Source organism: Oryx dammah, unplaced genomic scaffold (genome assembly GCF_014754425.2).
Source record: "Oryx dammah isolate SB20612 unplaced genomic scaffold, SCBI_Odam_1.1 HiC_scaffold_26, whole genome shotgun sequence".
Lineage (NCBI taxonomy): Eukaryota > Metazoa > Chordata > Mammalia > Artiodactyla > Bovidae > Oryx > Oryx dammah.
In genome coordinates, this window is record NW_024070210.1 from 77,616,587 (window position 1) to 77,636,217 (window position 19,631).

General features: G+C 38.9%; 1 pseudogene; it reads left to right on the forward strand.

The window, feature by feature from the left end:
* The first annotated feature begins 716 nt into the window (after nt 1-716).
* On the forward strand, nt 717-2,576 carry LOC120853719 (annotated as a pseudogene).
* Nucleotides 2,577-19,631: the final 17,055 nt, after the last annotated feature.

A 19,631-nucleotide genomic window follows, 5' to 3' on the forward strand; every position in this document is an offset into this window, starting at 1 on the left:
ATTTACTCCCATGTCTTCAGTAGAATTTTCCTCAGTCCTAGACTTGGATTTATTGTTTATTGTCCATTTTGTTCACAATTTATTGTTCATTTGTTCATAATAATAACCCTCTGTTTATACTATTGAATCCTTTTGTTTGGTATGCATTCCATAAAATTGGAAGATTGTTTTCAGAATAATTTAAACAATTGTTCAACATAATTTTTTCATTAAATCATGAATAATGATTTATCGGCTTATTCGGGATACTTTTAAATCTCTCATTAATTTTCTGGAATGTGGATGGAACTTTTCATCATTTTCAGCACAACACAGAGCTCAGTACATTTTTCTGGGATTAAACCATGCATTCCTCAAGCTTCATGGAGCATTAGCCATTTCTTAAGAAGCAAATGAAAGAGCAATGGTTGTGCATAGACACATCATTGTGATCAGTGTTCCTTTTTTGAGTCAGACATTAAACTTCATAGATGATTTCACTGTGAGCTGGGGATGTTTCACCATCTTTGGGGGACATGACTAAAACCGGGGAGGAAGAGGTAGATAAGGAATTGCTTGACCATTGGCTGAGAATGTCCTGGCAACAACACAGCAGTATCTGTGCTGGTTGTAGGTTTTTACTGACAGCTGTTGCCTCTGTTCTCTGGAACCTCCTCAAGCCAAGGATCAGACACAAGCCTGAGCTCTGGGCCCATGGTCTAGCTTGTCCTTGAAGTATGAGGCTGGTGACTGGAGTAACTATGTTTCTGACCTTGGGTAAGTGTTCTGTGTCTACAAGGGATGACTTTGAGGCCAAAGGGCCACAAAGAGTCACTTACTCTCTACTCCTCTCCCTGTGCTTTATTCAGCATTATAGTGATGGAACTGAGAAATGATCTGTGTGTTTGCTAAAGAGGCCCATCTTCTACATTACAGTTTAAATCATAGCCATGATACCAGAAGAGTCCTTAGCAGTAAGCAGGTTGTAAGAATTCTCTGGGCTTATTAAGCCAAGGACCCAGGGAACAAAGCCTATGGAATCTCTGATTCTTGCCACATATCTTTGGTCTCTATAATTTTGTTGTCCAGTTGCTAAGTTGTATCCAACTTTTTACAACCAAATGGATGTCAGTATGCCAGGCTCCTCTGTCCTCTACTATCTCCTGGAGTATGCTCAAATTCATGTCCATTGAGATGGTGATGCTGTTTATCCATCTCATCCTCTGATGCCCCCTTCTCCTTTTGCCTTCAATCTTTCCCAGAATCAGGGTATTTTCCAATGAATCAGCTCTTCTCAGCAAGTGGACAAAGTATTGAAGCTTCAGTCTCAGCATCAGTCTCTCCAATGATTATTTAGGTCTCATTTCCTTTAGGATAACTGGTTTGATCTCCTTGGAATCCAATAATGAACATCCACAATATTTTTGCAGGACATAAGTAGAAACACTGGAGTGGGGGTTAGGGCCAGACTGTTACAGGAGGGTTACGCCTTTGATCCATGGAATTACACTCATTTGTGCTCTGGAGTGTCAGTGTCAGCGTCAGACTTTGTTTTTGGGGGCTCCAAAATCACTGCAGATAGTGACTGCAGCCATGAAATTAAAAGACGCTTACTCCTTGGAAGAAAAGTTATGACCAACCTAGATAGCATATTCAAAAGCAGAGACATTATTTTGCTGACTAAGGTCCGTCTAGTCAAGGCTATGGTTTTTCCTGTGGTCATGTATGGGTGTGAGAGTTGGACTGTGAAGAATGCTGAGCACCGAAGAACTGATGCTTTTGAACTGTGGTGTTGGAGAAGACTCTTGAGAGTCCCTTGGACTGCAAGGAGATCCAACCAGCCCATTCTGAAGGAGATCAGCCCTGGAATTTCTTTGGAAGGAATCATGCTAAAGCTGAAGCTCCGGTACTTGGGTCATCTCATGAGAAGAGTTGACTCATTGGAAAAGACTCTGATGCTGGGAGAGATTGGGGGCAGGAGGAGAAGGGGACGACAGAGGATGAGATGGCTGGATGGCATCATTAACTCGATGGACGTGAGTGTGAGTGAACTCCGGGAGTTGGTGATGGACAGGGAGGCCTGGCGTGCTGTGATTCATGGGGTCACAAAGAGTCGGACACAACTGAGCGACTGAACTGAACTGAACTGTGCTCTGGAGTTAATTTGATTTCTTAACCCCCCAGGAAATGTGTTTGATGCTAAGACCACCCAGCCCACCTTCATGGATTATCCTGAAGGAGAGGATGTAACTCTGCCTTGTAATCACTCTACCATTAGTGGAAATGAGTATATACATTGGTATCGGCAAAATCCCAATCAGAGTCCGTAGTATATCATTCATGGCTTACGAGACACAGTGAACAGCAGCATGGCCTCTCTGCACATAGCTTCAGACAGAAAGTCCAGCATGTTGGTCCTGCCCCAGGTCACCCTGAGAGACGCCTCTGTGTACTACTGCGTCCTGAGAGAGACACACTGGGACAGACGGGGCTGCACCTGTGCAGTATGTCTTGTGGGAAGAAGGGGGGACACAGCGGGGAGAGCAGTCAAGCGAGCAAATCTAGAGTCATCTAGAAGGAGAGTCAGACAGCAGTAAGAGATGAGGAAAATGAAGGGAAGGAGAAGGGGAGAAGATGCATAAAGAAAAGAAGAAAAGGACAAGGAAGAAGTGCATCATTGGTTGATGTGGCTGAGACAAATTATGCATATACTAAGAATCCTAATTGCAAGATAGAAATAAAGTGAGAAGCATTAGCAATTTTTCATGGTTCTTTCTTGTGTCAATAAAATGTTAGTGTCAGTGTGTTAGTCTTAATCTAAAAGTGAGAAAAATACAAATAATTCTCATTGTTCCAAAGACTTTTTTCATGTCCGACTCTTTGCCAACTCAAGAACTGTAGCCCTCCAGCCTTCTCTGTCCATGAGATTTTCTAGGCAAGAATACTGAAATGGGTTGCCATTTCCTTCTCCAGAAGATCTTCCCAATCCAGCGATCAAATCTGGTCCTTTGTCTCCTGCATTGTAGGCGGATTCTTTACCACTGTGGCACCTGGGAAGTGGTCCAGTTTATTCTTTATAATGTCTATGTGGTACTCTGAAATATTCTATTTTAACTACTTTTCGATTAATAAATACTTGTTTCTATTACTGTGCTATCATAAAGAGTGTTGTCTTTATACATCTTTGTAGATTGACTTTTGTATATATGGAGACATGTCTATTGTAATGGAATTTCTGAAACTGGAATGGGTGTTTGCAAAAAAAAGTTGCATTTAAAAATTTTTTAATAAAGTAACAATTTCCATTCAAGTGGTATAAATAATTATACTTAAACCAACAGGGAGTGAGAAGGTGCAGTTTGCATCTTCCAAAAACTGAGAATTATCAGCCTTTTTCATTTTAGCAATCCTAATATACTTTATCTATGGCATTTTACTGATCTGTAGTGCTTTTGAGTAATTTTTTTTCTCTGTATATTGGCACTCTTTCATTTAACCTTGGTCATATGCTTATTCCTATCTTTTGACCATTTTTTTCCATTCAGTTCATTTCAGTTCAGTTGCTCAGTCGTGTCCGACTCTTTGCGACCCCATGAATCACAGCATGCCAGGCCTCCCGGTCCATCACCAACTCTCGGAGTTCACTCAGACTCATGTCCATCGAGTCGGTAATGCCATCCAGCCGTCTCATCCTCTGTCGTCCGCTTCTCCTCCTGCCCCCAATCCCTCCCAGCATCAGAGTCTTTTCCAATGAGTCAGCTTTTTGCACGAGGTGGCCAAAGTATTGGAGTTTCAGCTTTAGCATCATTCCTTCCAAAGAACACCCAGGACTGATCTCCTTCAGAATGGACTGGTTGGATCTCATTGCAGTCCAAGGGACTCTCGAGTCTTCTCCAACACCACAGTTCAAAAGCATCAATTCTTTGGTGCTCAGCTTTCTTCACAGTCGAACTCTCACATCCATACATGACCACTGGAAAAACTATAGCCTTGACTAGATGGACCTTGTTGGCAAAGTATGTCTCTGCTTTTAATATGCTATGTAGGTTGGTCATAACTTTCCTTCCAAGGAGTAAGCGGTTATTTTTATTTTTATTTGCTAGAATTATTTTGATATCTTACTTGATATTTCAATGTTTATATTTGTTCAGTTCAGTTCAATTCAGTTCAGTCGTTCAGTCATGTCCGACTCTTTGCAACCCCATGAACCGCAGCACACCAGGCCTCCCTGTCCATCACCATCTCCCGGAGTTCACTCAGACTCACGTCCATCGAGTCAGTGATGCCATCCAGCCATCTCATCCTCTGTCGTCCCCTTCTCCTCCTGCCCCCAATCCCTCCCAGCATCAGTCTTTTCCAATGAGTCAACTCTTCGCATGAGGTGACCCAAGTACTGGAGCTTCAGCTTTAGCATCATTCCTTCCAAAGAAATTCCAGGGCCGATCTCCTTCAGAATGGGCTGCTTGGATCTCCTTGCAGTCCAGGGGACTCTCAAGAGTCTTCTCCAACACCACAGTTCAAAAGCATCAATTCTTCGGTGCTCAGCCTTCTTCACAGTCCAACTCTCACATCCGTACATGACGACTGGAAAAACCATAGCCTTGACTAGATGGACCTTAGTCGGCAAAGTAATGTCTCTGCTTTTGAATATGGTATCCAGGTTGCTCATAACTTTTCTTCCAAGGAGTAAGTGTCTCTTAATTTCATGGCTGCAGTCACCATCTGCAGTGATTTGGGAGCCCCCAAAAATAAAGTCTGACCCTGTTTCCACTCTTTCCCCATCTATTTCCCATGAAGTGATGGGACTGGGTGCCATGATCTTTGTTTTCTGAATGTTGAGCTTTAAGCCAACTTTTTCACTCTCCACTTTCACTTTCATCAAGAGGCTTTTTAGTTCCTCCTCACTTTCTGCCATAAAGGTGGTGTCATCTGCATATCTGAAGGTATTGATATTTTATATTTTATTCTAACATGCTACCATTTACTTTTTAAGTGATGTTGTCTTTAATCTTATACTGTCAAATCTATCAAGCATTTGTTTCTTTTTAGCTTTAAAATTACTGTCTTTTTAGAAAATCTTAAATGTATCTTTAATCTTCATTACCATTTAGTGAGTTATTCTGAGACCTATGCTACTTATTAGAAAACTAAGCCTCAAAGAGATTTTAAAAGTTGCCTATATTCAGTTAATATGTCTTAGCCCAACTGTTACATTTATTTTTAAATCTGCTAATGTCAAGCTCCAAAATCTCAGCATTTGTTGCTCAATGTGGCCTCACTGGAAGCAATAGTAAGAAGAAAGCCCCAAAATAATGAGTCAGTTGGAAAGTCAGTGGAATGAATCACAATACCCATCCCAGAAGGTGAAACGTTTCATGGCAAAATGTCGAGTGTTAGAATAAAAAGCGTATGTTGTGACTCGAGAAAAGCAATAATCCTTAATTCTGTAAAGAAACATGCTAGTCCTCTAAATATCCAAATGGCAGTAGAATGGTGTGTTACTGATTGTATCTAGATTCTGGAACATCCTTAGCTCCTTATTAGCCACACATTTTCCCCAGGAGAAAAGATTTAGAGGAAATTAGAGCAGAAGACAGGAAAATGATAAAGAGGTATTCTGGTCCTTGATGTGAGCGGCATCACTAACATAATATTCTTGGATCATCAAAAAGACAGAAATCTATCCTCCTGTGTAGAATGTGTTCAGTTCAGTTCAGTCGCTCAGTCGCCTCCGATCCTTTGCGATCCCATGAATCGCAGCTCACCAGGCCTCCCTGTCCATCATCAACTCCCGGAGTTCTCTCAAACTCACATCCATTGAGTCGGTGATTCCATTCAGCCTTCTCATCCTCTGTCGTCCCCTTCTCTTCCTGCCCCAATCCCTCCCAGCATCAGAGTCTTTTCCAATGAGTCAACTCTTCTCATGAGGTGGCCAAAGTACTGGAGTTTCAGCTTTAGTATACCTAAATGTAAATTGCTGTGCTTATCACGCTTTGGAAATTGCTTTGATTCATGAGTCAGAGATGAAGGAACAGATACTTGTACTGAAGTCTTGGAAAGTGCAATGAGAGGAGCTGTAGCACTTTCCAAATACCAGCATATCCCTCCAGTCACTTTTTCACTCATTTCTTCCTCTTCACAAACTTTCAGCTCACTTTCCTTTTCCTCACTTCACTATTCCGGAAACATATATTTTCATTCCCTTTGCTTGTTGAAGTGTTCTCAGTCATCAGCCCAGTACCCAACATATAATAGGTGTTCAATAAATATTTATTGAGTGAAGAAATATTCATGACTGATGTTACTAATAATTGCTAGGGATGCAATAAAATATTGAAAGAGTGAGTTAGATCTTCTATAAAAATAGAAGAGAGAGTCAGCCTCACACAGATTTCATAATGAAGACAGGGTTACATTTGAAAATATTTATTTATTCATAAACTCATTAATCCTTTCCTTCTATTTCCATTTCTTTTCCTTCCTCCCTCCTTCTCTCTTTTCCTCCTTTCCTCTCTTTACTCCTTTTTCCTATCATTATTAGTGAAATAGATCATGTGAAACTTTAGTTTATTCCAATACAAAATTATTTCTTCCATTAAAATTCTTAGCACGTTGTGTTTCTCATAAAGTGGTTGACACCAGATATTTTGAAAGATTAAAATTATGTTTAACTAAAGTCCCCTGCAAAGAAGCAGGAAATTATCCTGATTTTAGAAAAATGGGTACAAAAAATAGTTAGATATCAACTGGTATTCTCATTCAGTCCATCTTCCATAACTATAAGCCAACAAAGGTGTTAAAAGTCCATATGGTATTTCAGTAAACCCATGCCCATAGTAAATACATGTCCAGTTAGAATTGGACATGGAACAACAGACTGGTTCCAATTAGGAAAAGGAGTACACCAAGGCTGTATATTGTCAACCTGCTTATTTAATTTCCATGCAGAGTACATCATGAGAAACTCCGGGCTGGAAGAAGCACAAGCTGGAATCAAGATTGCCAGGAAAATATCAATAACCTCAGATATGCAGATGACACCATCCTTATGGCAGAAAGTGAAGGGGAACTAAAAAGCCTCTTGATGAAAGTGCAAGAGGAGAGTGAAAAAGTTGGCTTAAAGCTCAACATTCAGAAAATGAAGATCATGGCGTCTAGTACCATCATTTCATGGCAAATAGATGAAGAAACAGAGTCAGACTTTATTTTTTGGGGCTCCCAAATCACTGCAGATGGTGATTGCAGCCATGAAATTAAAAGACGCTTACTCCTTGGAAGGAAAGTTATGACCAACCTAGATAGAATATTGAAAAGCAGAGACATTACTTTGCCAACAAGGGTCCGTCTAGTCAAGGCTATGGTTTTTCCAGTAGTCATGTATGGATGTGAGAGTTGGACTGTGAAGACAGCTGAGCACCGAAGAATTGATGCTTTTGAACTGTGGTGTTGGAGAAGATTCTTGAGAGTCTCTTGGACTGCAAGGAGATCCAACCAATCCATTTTAAAGGAGATCAGTCCTGGGTGTTCTTTGGAAGGAATGATGTTAAAGCTGAAACTCCAGTACTTTGGTCACCTCATGCGAAGAGCTGACTCATTGGAAAAGACTCTGATGCTGGGAGGGACTAGGGGCAGGAAGAGAAGGGGATGACAGAGATGAGATGGCTGGTTGGCATCACTGACTTGATGGACGTGAATCTGAGTGAACTCTGGGAGATGGTGATCGACAGGGAGGTGTGGCATACTGCAATTCATGGGGTTGCAAAGTGTCAGACACGACTGAGCGACTGAACTGAACTGAACTGATGCCCATAGGAAGCACAGTGCTTGCCAACCCAAAAGTGGTGAACAGATTTTTAAAAGCCTTTTTTGATTTCTATTTTTTCATCTCTGTTCAGAAATAATCCCTACCAAAAATAAAAGAGAAAAATCAAGTGCCGTTTTCATACCAAACATGTCCTGCTTTAAAACATTTTACTGAACTTATTTTTAGAAATTACAGAATTAATGAGTGCTGTTTCATAGAACTGTTATTAGTTCTATCACTAATTCTACCAATAGAGATTCACCAACAGAGATTCATGAGTATATGATCTCATGGGAAAAATAATAGGAGTTAGTAACTTGGAGCTCCATTGGCATGCTGGTCTTTTAACTGTTTTTCCCTATAGCTAATACATGAAGAAACTGAATCAGGAAGAGATTGTTGGCAGTGCACACTGAAGATTCTAATGTTTCACAAATTCTAGCTGTTTGCACATCTGAGGGACTGAATCTAAAGTTGGAAGAATATCTAATTTGTTTGTTACACCAGAATTGCATAAAACTGGCAACACACCAAGTGATTTTTAAACTAACTAATAATTAGTGTATACACAATACAGAACATAGAGAAGAAAGCATCCTGGGCACAAAGAGGATGAGAAAACTTTGGGAAATAATTCATTTTAGTAGTTAGAATGAAAATTCAGAAAACTACATCACCCATGTAATAAATACTCGATAACTATAAAAGGAAAAGAAAAATTCTAAAAATAGAAGAAAACCTGAAATAAAGGAGAATGATATGACCAGATGGGGAGAGTGACAAAGTAAAATTTTGTGATAAAATTGATACTGGAAAGGTATTACACTAAAAATTGGAAAACATTTGCACCCATATGCCAAGGATAAAGGATTTATAAATAGCAGTCAGAATGCAGATCTGAATGTAAGAATAATGCATGAAGTTAATAGAAAAAAATCAGAACTTGTTCATTACTCTGTGTCAGATACACATTTCTTAAGCAGGACACAAGCATCACTAAGCTTCAAAATGAATCTACATTCATATATACATTCATTTTTTGTCACTTTTCTGTACAACAGAGATGGGCACATCATTGTAAACCAAAACTACCATTTATTAAAAAACTGATCTATATTAAAATTATTTCAAAAGTTAAAAAGATTACTAGAAAATCTATTAAAGAATAACATGAATATGTTTACAATATTATTATCTTATCAAATTTAATATTGATTATCAAAAATATATATTATCAAATATCATCTATCACATATATCATCAAAGGGATCATTTTGAATTAAAAATGTATCTTTCAAATCACAAGAAAACAAACAAATTGATAGAAAAGACAAAAGTCTGAAGTAGGTTTTTGACAACAGAAGATATTCAGATAGTCAATAAACATGTCATTCCTATAAGATACATAAGCTGACATAGCTAATTTACACTGGCAGAAATCAGAATATTGTTATATGTGGGGCAATATCATAAAGAGAGCACCGAAGGGCTGATAATGCTCTGTGTCTTGATCTGAGTGCTGGTTATAAGAGTGTTGGTTACGTGAAAATTTACCAGGCTGTACTCTTATATTACATTTTTTTATATGAATATAATACTCCAATAAAAACTAAAATGAAACATGAGGACCTCCTACTAATTATAAGGTAACAATGAACTAAAACTGAAATTCCAGGTGCTTTCATTCTAGTCTTCCTTTTCTGCTCCTGAAATATTTAAGTAAGAACACACTTGTGAGACAAGCATGACTTCCGGCCATGGGTAAGCCTTCTCTTAATAGACCGTAGATGAGAAATGTGTTATTGGTCTTTTTCATCTCTCCGGGATACAAATGTGACTTTTGACCTTTGGTATGTAGTATCAGGACTCCCTGGTGGCTCAGCGGTAAAGAATCCGCCTGCAATGCAGGAGCCGTAGGAGTCTCAGGTTCGATCCCTGGGTCGGGAAGATCCCCTGGAGAGGGCATGGCAACCCACTCCAGTATGACAGAGGAGCCTGGCAGGCTACAGTTCACAGGGTCAGAAAGAGTCCATAGCGTCGCTTCATGACTGAAGTGACTTAGCACGCATGCACTCATGTATTAGCAAGGTACTAACCCATTGACATTTGGCATTATTCAGTTCAGTTCAGTCACTCAGTCGTGTCCGACTCTTTGCGACCCCATGAATCGCAGCACACCAGGCCTTCCTGTCCATCACCAACTCCCGGAGTTCACTCAAACTCATGTCCATCGAGTCAGTGATGCCATCCAGCCATCTCATCCTCTGTCGTCCCCCTTTCCTTCTGCCCCCAGTCCCTCCCAGCATCAGTCTTTTCCAGTGAGTCAACTCTTCGCATGAGGAAAAGTAGAAAAGTTTAGTGAATAGGATAGGGTAATAAATCGCTCAGGATGCTTACGTCTTGTTGATTAGAACAGAGTTCAAGCTGATCTCAAGCTATGAAAGTATGGGGAAGGTATGCATTTTTGTCTAGAAACATTGCTGAAAATCAGAACATAGAGATTCTGGTAAGGATGAAGAAGTAAATCTATTTGTAGGCCATGAACAGTACCTGCCATAGCCTTTTACCTAAACATTAAGGTGAAAGTGAAAGTTGCTCAGTAGTGTCCCACTCTTTGAGACCCCATGAGCTATACAGTCCATGGAATTCTCTGGGTCAGAATACTGAAGTGGGTAGCCTTTCCCTTCTCCAGGAGATCTTCCCAATCCAAGTTTTAAACTCAGGTCTCCTGCATTGCAGGAGGATTCTTTACCAGCTGAGCCACAAGGGAAGCCCAAGAACACTGGAGTGGGTAGTCTATCCCTTCGCCAGTGGATCTTCCTTACCCAGGAATTGAACCGGGGTCTCCTGCATTGCAGGCAGATTCTTTGCCAACTGAGCTATCAGGGAAGCATTAAAGGGCTCTTGAAACGCTGTGGCATTTTATGCAGTCAATGAGATTTATTAGCCAACATCTTTATCGTTAACATTATCCCAGAATCTAGTGCATGGTTCCAGTTTGCTGTAAAAACAGAAAAGGGAGTTCATCTTATCTTTGGATTTCAACGGCTGGTGAAATGGAAGAGAGAGAGGAGCATTTATAAAGGACCTTTGGAATGATTATCTTTACACTCCTTGTTAGTTAAGGAAGCAATGCTGCTGCTGCTGCTGCTGCTGCTGCTGCTGCTGCTGCTGCTAAGTCGCTTCAGTCGTGTCTGACTCTGTATGACTCCAGAGATGGCAGCCTACCAGGCTCTTCTGTCCCTGGGATTCTCCAGGCAAGAACACCGGAGTGGGTTCCCATTTCCTTCTCCAGTGCATGAGAGTGAAAAGTGAAAGTGAAGTTTCTTAGTCGTGTCTGACTTTGCAATCCCATGGACTGCAGCCCACCAGGCTCCTCCATCCATGGGATTTTCCAAGAAAGAATACTGGAGTGGGGAGTCATTGCCTTCTCCGAAGGAAGCAATAGCCTCTGTGAAAATTCCTTCCACGTGGCCTTAACTAAAAACTGACCATTTGTTAATACCTTTCTCTCTCTTGTAGTTGCTCCTTATTCTCTCTCATCTAAAACACTTCCAGTTTAGTGATGGGGACAGCATTCTCTTTACCACCACACCCATGCAAAAATAGACTCTTGTCTTTGCTCTCAATCTCAAACAGAGCCCTCAATCATGGACAGTCCAGGAGGGAAGATTTCTATTCAGAAATGTAGTTGTGAGAAGAGTGAATTTGACTACTTCCCATGGTATTAACAATACCCTGGTAAAGGCCCTGCATTCTTCATAGCCATTCATTTGGTTGTCAGTAAAAAGGAAGATTAACAGTTTTCCTCAGTACGAGTGCCAAACAGCTCTCATTGCACATCACAGCTTCCCAGCCTGGAGACTCAGCCACCTACATCTGTGCAGCAAGTGCATGGTGCTCCCCAGGCACCTGCAGCCTGTACCCAGATCTGCAGCCAAGGCTCCAGTCACACCCTGCTGTGTAGATTAAACACACATGCACACACACAATTTGTTTGTGCATAAGAAGGCTTAATATATTTAACAAAATTGAAATTATACAGAATTTATTTTTTTGATCAGTAGTGGAACTGACTTAGAAAATCAATAGCAAAAAGATATCTTTAGAAACTCCCAAATACCTGGAATCTAGGCATTAAGTTTTAAAGTAACCCATAGGTTAAAGAAATAATTACTTGGCTGTTAGAAAATATTTTGAAAGAAAATATAATGAGAACATATACATATAAATGAGCTACAGGTAATATCTCATAATAGATTCTGGTAAAGAATCTGCCTGCAATGTGGGAGACCTGGGTTCAATCCCTGGGTTGGGAAGATCCCCTGGAGAAGGGAAAGGCTACCCACTCCAGTATTCTGGCCTCGAGAATTCCATAAACTGTATTCACAAAGAGTTGGACATGACTGAGCTACTTCCAATTTCACAGATAATATTTTACATAGGAGGAGTTCATCTTTTTAAATACTTATATTTCTAAAGAAAAAGGCTGCAAAACAATTATCTAAGCTTTCAACAAAAAAGAAAAAGAAGAACAAATTAAAAATTAATATAAACTGAAATGAGAAAATAATAAAAATGTCAAGTTGGTAAAACAGAAGGAAAATGATAGAAATACCCATGAGATACAAAGTTAAGTTTGCTAAAACAATTAATAAACTATATATTCCTAGATAGAATTATCATGGTAAAAAAAATTAGAAATATAAAGAATGAAAAAGTAAAATATAGTACAGATGTTACAATGTTAAAAAGATAGAGTCCCTCTGCTGTCTACCTGAAACTATCACAACATTGTGAATTGGCTATACTCCAATACAAGATAAAAAGTTCAATAAAAAGAGGGAAAAAATTATTAACAAGATAATGCTACTGACTCATCCCAAGTGTGGATGTGGGAAAGTGGAGAAATTTGATTTTTTGGCAAGGGTGCAATGACAATTCAGTGGAGTAATGATAGTCCTATGAACAAATGACTTAGGAACAATCGGATATTGCTAGGCAAATAACTGAATCTCAGCCTAAATCTCACACCACAAAAATTTGAGGAGAATCTCAAAATGGACTGTATATCCAAGTGTAAAATCTAAAACTATAAATCTTTTTGAAAAAAAAATCTTCAGGACCAAGTGTTAGACAAATTGATTTTTGTCATGACGTTAAAGCACAATCAATAAAAAATAAAATATCTCATCAAAAGTAAAAATGCTTGCTCTGTGAAAGGTACTATTAAGAGAATGGAAAAGATAAGCTGCAGAATGGCAGGAAATATTTTCACAATGTATTTTCCTCAAAGGATGGTATTCAGAATACAACGTACTCTCTAAACTCAGCAGGAAGAAAACAGTAGTCCAATTGGAAAATGGTTCATCCAAACATATCATGGAAGAGCTATGTGTTAGTAAAATAAGCATATAAACAGATGTTCAACATCATTAACCATCAAGGAAATGCAAATTAAAGCCACAATGAGATACCATTCCACATCTTGCTTAATGGCTAAAATGAAAAATAACCAAGTTCTGGCAATGATGTAGAGCAGTTGAACCACTCATACATTACTAGTGGGTAAATGGTGCAGTCATTCTGGAGGACAGTTTAGCAGTTCCACATAAACTAATATTCACTCACCTTACAACTCAGCAATCACACTCGTTTATGGGCATTTATACTTGAGAAATGGAAAACATGTTCACACAAATATCGGTGCAGAAATATTCATGGCAGCTGTATTTGTGATGGCCAAAAGCTGGAAACCAGCCAAATGTTCTTCATTGTGTGAATAAATAAATGTGCTGTGGTACACCCATACAATAAACTTTTACTTATAGATCTATCTCAACTTGAAATAGGATTAAGTCTCAATAAACCATTTTAGGTTGCAAATGTAAGTGGGAAAAGCATATAATGTACTTAACCTACTGTGCATCAGAGTTTCGCTTGGTCTAACCTCAAAGGTGTTGTACTGAAAGTGAGAAACGGAAGAGTGGTAAGGATGCAGAATGTTTCTAAATGGATCAGTTGCTTACCCTCACGATCCCAGGGTGGACAGAGAGCTTAACTCAGTGTTGCTGCCCAGCATGACTGCAGAATGTCATACAGCATGCTGCTAACATGGGGGAAAAGTAAAAATTCAAAATACAAAGTATGGTTTCTAGTGAATGCATATATGTTTCTCACTACCATAAGATGAAAAATCCTAAGTTGATTCATCACAAGTTAGGGACAGTCTGTAGTGATTAAAAGAAACTTACTATTGATTCAGGCAACAGCCTAGATGGATTCAATACTGAGTGAAAAGATATCTCAGGAGACTACTTGGTACATGTTTACACACCATATTATTACAGATGCATACAGAATGTATGAATTTACTTATACAGCATTCTCAAAAGGACAAAAGATAGAGATAAAAAGATCAGTAGTTGCTAGAGGTTATCATGAGTTGCCTGGGTGGAGACAGTATGAAAGTGGTTTTCTCTAGGGAAATGAAACAACTCTGTATCATGATTTTAGTGGTGGTACAAAAACCTATACCTGTGATAAAATTTCATAGAGATATGCATAATAAACTGATATATCAGATTGTCATCTGTATTTTAGTAATATTTTATCAATATTAATTTTATGTTGTATATATAATATCTATAATTATTATATACAGATATTATATATGCTATAATACAATACCATGCTGCTGCCCAGTTGCTGTGGACATTTGTGATCTCTTCTACTTAAATACAAGTAGGTTTGGTAATGCAAACCAGGGCATCAGCTGCCCGTCAACACTCAGAGGTGAAATGGGACAGACGAGATGTCTCAACTAAATCTGCACTCTCCTCCATGAATCAGTCATTAACACCACCACTCAAGCAATTTAAAAGCAAGGAGTTGGCACCATTTTAGAGACTTTGTCTGTACTTTATTTTCTACTCTTCATTTGCCTTTGGTTTTTTTATGTTAATTCATCCATTAAAATGATAAAGCCAGCTGAATGTACCTAAAATTCATAGGTACATTCAAATGAACAGGTAACAGTTTACAAATCTCAGCCATCACCTTCTGTCCTGTAGACATATACTGTGTGCTTGCAGTCTGTAGATACCAAGTTTTATTGGAGTGCATTATAGTATTATGACACAGAAAGATCTGGCATGCTTATCTTAACTTTATTTAACAAAAATAAAAAATAACAAGCAACTAACTAGTGAAACTGAACACTTTGGGCCAGTGGGATGAAAAAAATGACATGAGGACAATTCTAAGAAACATGATCTAATAAGTACAGTTCTACTTGCAGAAGGAATGGGACTGAATATCCTGATTAACCTTAAGTGAAGTCACTCAGTCGTGTCTGACTCTTTGCAACCCCATGGACTGTAGCCTTCCAGGCAATAGTACTAGAGTGAATTGCCATCTCCTTCTCCAGGGGATCTTCCCAACCCAGGGATCGAACCTGGGTCTCCTGCATTGTAGACAGATGCTTTACCGTCTGAGCCACCAGGAAAGTCCGATCCCCTTTAAAGTCTGATAAATAAGACTCAATATCAAGTTTCAAAAGAATAATTATTTTATTCTTGTTATATATTCTTACAAACATAAAAAACAGAATAGACTCTGAAAGTTAGAAGGACAGATATTTTATCATTTGTTGTCAAAGTAATTTTATGTATTGGAAAATCCTAGTAGAGCCCTAAAACTTAGAAAAATATAAGTTAAAAACTTTGGGTAAGATTGCCTTTCACCAAAAGGGCCAAAAGTCTGTGAGTTTTTAAATAGAATATTTAGATTTTGGATGGAGAAATGTAAGTATAGGCTAAATGAATGACTAGTAAGTAAGTAGATTACAAGAAGGGTTCATTGCTTATACTAAATCTTATTTTAGGTCTGTTCATGTTGTTACAAACAGCATTATTTTGTTCTTTTTCATGACTGAGCGATTTCATTGTGGGTTTTCCCTGGTGGCTCTGTGGTAAAGAATCCACCTGTCAAGCAGGACACGGGGTTTGATTCCTGGCTCAGGAAGAACCCTGGAGAAGGAAATGGCACCCTACTCCAGTTTCTTGCCTGGGAAATCCCATGGAAAGAGGAGCCTTGCAGGATACAGTCCATGGATCCCAAAGACTTGGACATTACTTAGTGACTAAAGAACAAACACAACATCATTGTACATAAATAGGACATTTTTTACCCATTCTTCTGTCAATGCACATTTCAGTTTGCTGTGACACACCACTGTAAATCAACTAAACTCCAATAAAAAATTTTAAAAAGCCAATTTTAAATGGGATGGCAAATTATTCTGTGGAATAATCATAAACAAATATCAACTTGTTTGTTCTTCAGTTCCACTCAGTTCAAACCTTTAAAATAATTGCTTTTGCAAAGCCCCCTTTCAGGCTCAGCTTAACTTAATTATCAGTGAAAGAAAAATAGACAAAGTAAGGGTTTGTGGTGAGCTAGATTTTTCTTTCCCATCTGTGCACAGACCATGTGACCTATGAACATGACAACCCCCACTTCCTGTCTGAAGGAGTCACACAGGAACCAGGTTCTATGTATATGCGCTGCCAGGCACACAGAGACACTGAGCTCTCAGCTTGAGGTGGAACTCAGCACATTTGTTCAGGGGAATGTTGCTCATGCTGCTCTCCAGTCTGCCCTGGGTGTTCCTGGCCTTCACCTTCTCTGGTAGATATTCTAAAAGAGAAGCAAGCATCTTATGATTTCAGCTTGGCTTTTTCTTAGTCTAATCCCTACACTATTTTATTCACTGCTCCATCTCTGTTTTCTGATTTCCCCACAGGATCCAGTGCAGCCCAGAGAGTTACTCAAGACCAGCCAGACATTTCCACTCAAGTTGGGGAGGTAGTCACACTGAGCTGTCGCTATAAGACACGTTGGAGCAGTTACTTTTTTGGTATAAACAACTACCCAGTGGAGAGATAATTTACCTTATTCTTCAGGGTTCTTCTAGCCAGAATGCAAGGTATGGCCGCTACTCTGTAAATTTACAGAGATCACATAAATCCCTCAGCCTCACCATTTCAAACTTACAGCTGGAAGACTCTGAAAAGTACTCTGCAGTCTCTTGGAACTCAGTGCTTGAAGTAATAGGAAAAGCTGAACAAAATCCCCAGAGCTTAATAAGAAAGAGTCCCCCTGCTGCAGGACCCAGGCTGAAATACACACCTGCAGACCCCAGACAAGAAATGGTAGTCCTGCGGTTGCTTCATCTGTGGTCTGAATCAGAAGATTTAATTCTAAATAAAAGCTCCTTCTATGTCACTTGGAAGCAGGTGCCCAGAGTAACTTTCTACTGATACATTCTCCTCCTAAACTTTTGACTTTAAATCAAACACACAGAACATGTGTAAAGTTGCCTAAATTTGAAAACTTGCCCCATAATAATGTAGAATAGCAGTTTCACCTAGAGAGACTCACATCACAAATCTGGGTCTAGAAGCTGAAATCAACATTTCCTTAGCCCTTCCCCCTTAGATTTTGTGTCAGGGCACTATCAGAGGATAGCCACTAGTGATGTAGAGTAAGACATTATTTATAAAGATTAGAACATAGGCAATGGCTAGAGCTGGTGGAAGAGTCCATAAAAACTGTTTTATTTGTATTTGGTGTTGAGCTTGAATTCTCTGTAAGTCAACTAGAGTAACATTTGTGAAGGAAAGTTGGATATGGACAAACGCACGGAGAAACTGTGACATATGGAAATATATGAGGACAATGGAATCCGCAAGACACTCTAAAACTTGTCTGTCTCTAACCTCCTTCAGTCTCACAGTAGTGGGTGACCTTCAGGAGAAGTGGATGTCATTTTCCATCATGCTACATGCATACTTGGTCTAATACAAAGAGAAAATGAGGAAGATAACCTGGTGGAAGGTCGATGGGTTCTGAGTCAACAATAACTCATGGCCAACCCTAAACCAGAACAATAGAGGGAAGCAAATCCTGGGAAATAAACTTTCAGATTGTTAAGTTGACACAGTACAAACCTACCATAACAGCTTAACTGATTAACTTCCCTACTTGTTAACTAGGCATTCATCAATGCCTCTTTGAATAACACAGCTTTCTAATAAAGACCACAGGAAAACTATGCTTCCTGTTAATATGATGCAATTATTCTTCATTCAACCAAAACAAGCTGTCTCCTTCAAAGAGAATACCAAGTTCATTTATCCGTTTAAGGGTGATGTTCTTTCCTCTTCTATTTGAATCACACTCTCCCACTGAATCCTGTATCTTAACTACTGAGCTACAACAAGATTAAGCTTAATTTGTAGTGGCACATTTTATGTTACTACAGGCAGGGAAACAGGAGAGGGAAGTTAAAAATGGTTAATGTATACATAAATATATTCATATAAACTGAAAAGAATTTTATAACTATTATAGCTTTTGTTACTGAAAATGACCACATGGTTGTAACTGGTATTTATAACTACCTCATCCATTACCCATTCCGTAACCTCTTTATCATAGCAACAGTCTCCACTCACTGTTGTACTTGACTTCCCTATAAAGCAAGCTCCTTTTTGAGGAGCAATACTATGTGGAAAGTCATAAAGATGAATAAGGTATTCTGCAAGTTCACCACTGTGGTTTTGGCAGAAGTTTGCAAGCACTGAAGACAAATCCAAGGGTCTGTTTTAGTGGAGAAAAGTCTTGCTAATACTCAGGGAAAATTGATATGTTGCATTCTGGGAAATATCCCTAAGAATGATGCCTGACTTTTCATCACAAGCAATAGCCATCATAAAAGGAAAGCATTTCTAAACTTTCTAAAGAAAACAAAGAAATAAAACTTGCAAGGGAGATTCTTATGAGCAGGAATGTATATGAAATTTTTTTTTATTGTTGTTTAAAATCACTGTTAAGAGAGTGGAAAGTCAATGCCAGAGTGGAAGACAATATATGCAAAACACATTTCTGAAAATGGAATCAAATGTAGAATATATTACAACTCATAAATCAATAAGAAGAGAAAATAGTTAATAAGAACAGCAAAATCTTAGAGATCCAAATCAGAAATATTACATCCAGTCGTGGCTAGTATATATGCAAGATGTCCTTGATTTTATTATTTTTAGAGATACCAAAATCAAACCTCACCTATTCCATCTGTGTCCTTTCAGCACCCTGAGTGTGTCAATGTGTCAGTGTAGCTAGTTATATATGATACAAAAGGATAAGAAAAATAATGACTGTTTATAAGAAAATAAGACATTAAGTAATGTCCTAGAAGCTTCCATCCCTGAACTGATGTGGCGGGGTTGGGGGGAGGGTGGCAGGGAAACAGATCACAAATCTGGACACTGAAGGAAAGGCAGGTTTTAGCAGACTATAGAAAAGTTGATATTTACTGAACTTACTATATGTCAGGAACTGTAGAATGCATTTCTGATTCATTAACCTAAATATCAAAACCCTATGAGACAGATTTTATTGTTCCAATGCTTGTAATCTTTGGGAAATGAGACATAACTTTCCTAACTGTGAAAAATGTCTCAAACCTTTATTATCAGAGTGTACCATTTAGAGGGCTTCTTGGAGATTTGGGTATGAGGAAGTACTTGACCCAGAACACAATGAATGGATGTCTCAATGATGGTGACATTATGAGTTTAAATTGGAACCTAAAGAGATCGGTGAAGAATGGTTCTATCAAGATCTACAAGACCTTCTAGAATTAACACCCCCGAAAGATGTCCTTTTCATCATAGGGGACTAGAATGCAAACTCAGGAAGGAAGGCAAACTTACTCCAAGCTAGTTTGAACTTGGAGTACAAAATGAAGCAGGGCAAAGGCTAATACAGTTTTGCCAGG